This window comes from Nomascus leucogenys, chromosome 11 (assembly GCF_006542625.1).
Source record: "Nomascus leucogenys isolate Asia chromosome 11, Asia_NLE_v1, whole genome shotgun sequence".
In the NCBI taxonomy this organism is placed as follows: Eukaryota; Metazoa; Chordata; class Mammalia; order Primates; family Hylobatidae; genus Nomascus; species Nomascus leucogenys.
In genome coordinates this window covers 92,610,491-92,613,950 of record NC_044391.1, presented here as the reverse complement: position 1 = coordinate 92,613,950, position 3,460 = coordinate 92,610,491, and the positions used below count along the sequence as shown (strand labels likewise).

Genomic DNA, 3,460 nt, shown 5'->3' with positions numbered 1-3,460 from the left:
GAGTATTTTTTAAGTTCAGTTATATTTTTCTTTAAAAATGTATATGTTTATTTTAGAATGTGTGAAAGGTATAAAAATGGAAATTAAAAATCTTAATCCCACCTACCAGAGATAACTACCACTAAGGTTCTTTAATGAGTTAATATTGAAAACACTATTATGCCCTGATAGTTTTCACCTAACGTTACATCCTGAGCATTTCACCATTTTAAATTATTCAAAACTATGATATTTGGTGGCTATATAATATTACATTATGTGTGCTATGGTAGTAGATTTACCAATTCCCCTTTAGTAGACATTTAGATATTTACAATTTTTATTCTTATGAGGCTAAATTCTGAAAGTGTAAATAAGGTCCAAAGTTTATGGATGATTTTTGAGGTGCTTGATAAATACATATTTCTAAATTGCTTTTCAGAAATATTTCATAATCAGTGTAAGAGAGTGACCATAGCACTGTTACTTGGCAGCACTATTGTTTTCTTTCTTTATATATTTAAATATTTTTAATTACTTGCATTTCTGGTGAGATTAATTCTTCCTAAGGTACTACCGGGGTCACTGGGGCTGTTTACACATAGTCCAGTTCATCTCCCTTTGGAAATACAACAGGTTTGGACTCTTCTCTCCTTTTGAAATTATGCTTGACCATGGGACTTGCTTTGGCCAATGAAATATGAATAAAGTGACATGTCACTTCTGGCCCAAAACTTTAGGAGCCAGTGCACAATTTGCCACATTTCCCTATTTCGTGCGTGTGTGATGATGAGAGTGTGAACTGAGATGGAGCTTCTGTCAGCCTGGGGCCCTAAGAGACCTGGATGACCTTGGCTCCCCAGTCAACCCACACTGGGAGGTAGCATGAGTAAGATATGAATCTTATTGCATCACTGAAATTCAGGGCTGGTTGTCACTGAAGCATAATTGAGATTATCCTGACTGATATGATTCCATGTATTTTTGTATAACAGTATAGCGAAAAATTGATCAATGTCCTTTCACGTTAGGAAAATGCATAAATTGATATGAGGACTGTGTGATTCTGAGACAAAGGAAAAATATATGTCTTCATAGCCAATGATTTTTCAATTTAAAAATAATATTGTAGTGCTCACTTCAGCACCACATATACTGAAATTGGAATGACACACAGAAGATTAGCATGGTCCCTGTGCAAGGATGACATGCAAATTCATGAAGCATTCCATATTTTTTTAAAAAGAAAATAATATTGTAATATATTTCTACAAGTAAAGTGAAGAAAGGAAATTATATGATTCATAGGAATAAAGTAAACCATGAGTTTTGTGAAAATGGCACCAAAAATTCAGAAAGAAAGGGAAAAGTCAACTGAGACTCTAAGTTGATTCGTTCCTATTTTGTTTCGTGTCCTTCTACTGGTGTTACCCAGACAACACGGCATGCAATGTGGCTGAACAGGTGCAACCTTGCACTGCTGTAATAAGAAAAGGTATTTAGAAGTGTTACACAAGACATGTTATGACAATCCAGCTTCTGCCAGTGAATGGAGCATTTTGTGTTTGGATCCCAAATAAGTTAGTCTTCTTGTCAAAGGAAAGAAACTAAAGTATCCTTCCCAAGGCCACAAGTAGGCAGAAACACATACAGGATGCAGAAGGTCAGGTAGAACCACAATGGCAGGGAAACAGAGCCTCAATAAGGAGATAACATTTTGCCAATCGTATTTGTGGACAGACCAGAAATATTCTAGCATAGGGATTAAGGACCCCAAAGAAGTGACTTCTCAGAACGAGTAGGCTTAAGATTTGGGGCCAGAATCTAAACAGAATCTAGGGAACTTGTACAATGCAAGGAGAAAAATACCAAATGGCTAAGCAATCTCACCTTTAAAAATGATAACAGAACTCTCTCCTAAATAGTATTCTTTATTGGTATACATAAAATGTTATGTGTATCTACACATATACATACATATGTATATATACATAAATGTTATGTATGTACACACGTACGTAAATGTTATGTATATACACACGTACATAAATGTTATGTATATACACACGTACATAAATGTTATGTGTATACACACGTACATAAATGTTATGTGTATACGCACGTACATGTTATGTGTATACACACGTACATAAATGTTATGTGTAGATACACACGTACATAAATGTTATGTGTAGATACACACGTACATAAATGTTATGTGTAGATACACACGTACATAAATGTTATGTGTAGATACGTACATAAATGTTATGTGTAGATACACATGTACATAAATGTTATGTGTATATACACATATACATACATATTAGTAGTAGTTAAAGTACAATCATTCTCAAAAATTATTTTGCCTTCTTCAAAAAGTCCCCAGCTTCAGAACTCCTGTGGGTATTGTTATATAGAGATACAAAAGATACCTGGTAGTTCCTTTATGTGACCACTATCGTCAAGTTTCTGGTGCCCAGAATGGCATAAACACACACATGCACATCATCTCTATGTCCTCACATCTGTCTAAACAATGCACCACTTTGTGCTGTTTTTATGCAGGTAAAGAGCCATGGCTAAAGCATGAGTGATTTTTCCTTTATTACCAAAATATTTATAGCAGCCTTGATGTGACTTATGTAGAAGAAAATTAAATAGCAAAGAAATTGTGGCCAGGCGCAGTGGCTCACGCCTGTAATCCCAGCACTTTGGGAGGCCGAGGTGGGAGAATCACGAGGTCAGGAGTTTAAGAGCAGCCTGGCCAACACAGTGAAACCCCGTCTCTACTGAAAATACAAAAAATTAGCTGTCCACAATGGCTGGCACCTATAATCCCAGCTACTAGGGAGGCTGAGGCAGGAGAATCGCTTGAATCCAGCAGGCAGAGGTTGCAATGAGCCGAGATCATGCCACTGCACTCCAGCCCTGGCGACAGAGTGAGACTCAAGTAAGAAAGAAAGAAAGAAAGAGAGAGAGAGAGAGAGGGAGGGAGGGAGGGAGGGAAGAAAAAGAAAAAAAGAAAGAAAGAAAGAGAAAGAAAAAGAAAGAAAGAGAAAGAAAAAGAAAGAAAGAAAGAAAAAGAAATTGTAGCAGAATTACAGTTAGAAATAAGTAATAGACTTAGGTTACAAAATTTAAAAATCAACAAATACAAATTTTACATTTGGGAAAATTATTGGAAAAAAGTCTGTGTTCAGATTTTAAACTTTGGTTTCAAAGCCATTTTAATGAGAACATTAAAAGGGAATTTTTACTTTTCTAAAACAAGAGTATTAGATTACTTATTCACCAAATTTTATATAATCATAGAACATCTATTAGGCAGTACAATTGAGTGCAAAGGAAAAAGAACTGTAGCTCTACTTCTGCGGGAGAAAACAATAAAGAAACAAGAAAGCATGTTCATTTTCTTCTCCTATACATATGTTAGTAAAATAAGACTAATGTCTACAGGTCCTGGGAATTGATGTTGAAG

The 3,460-nt window shown here is 35.4% G+C and overlaps 1 non-coding gene across 1 annotated transcript; it reads left to right on the top strand.

Moving 5' to 3' along the window:
- Positions 1-1,110: 1,110 nt before the first annotated feature.
- LOC115837475 lies at positions 1,111-1,217 on the top strand. The gene has a single exon (XR_004032507.1). It is a non-coding gene; the product is annotated as a U6 spliceosomal RNA (small nuclear RNA).
- The last annotated feature ends 2,243 nt before the right edge of the window (positions 1,218-3,460 follow it).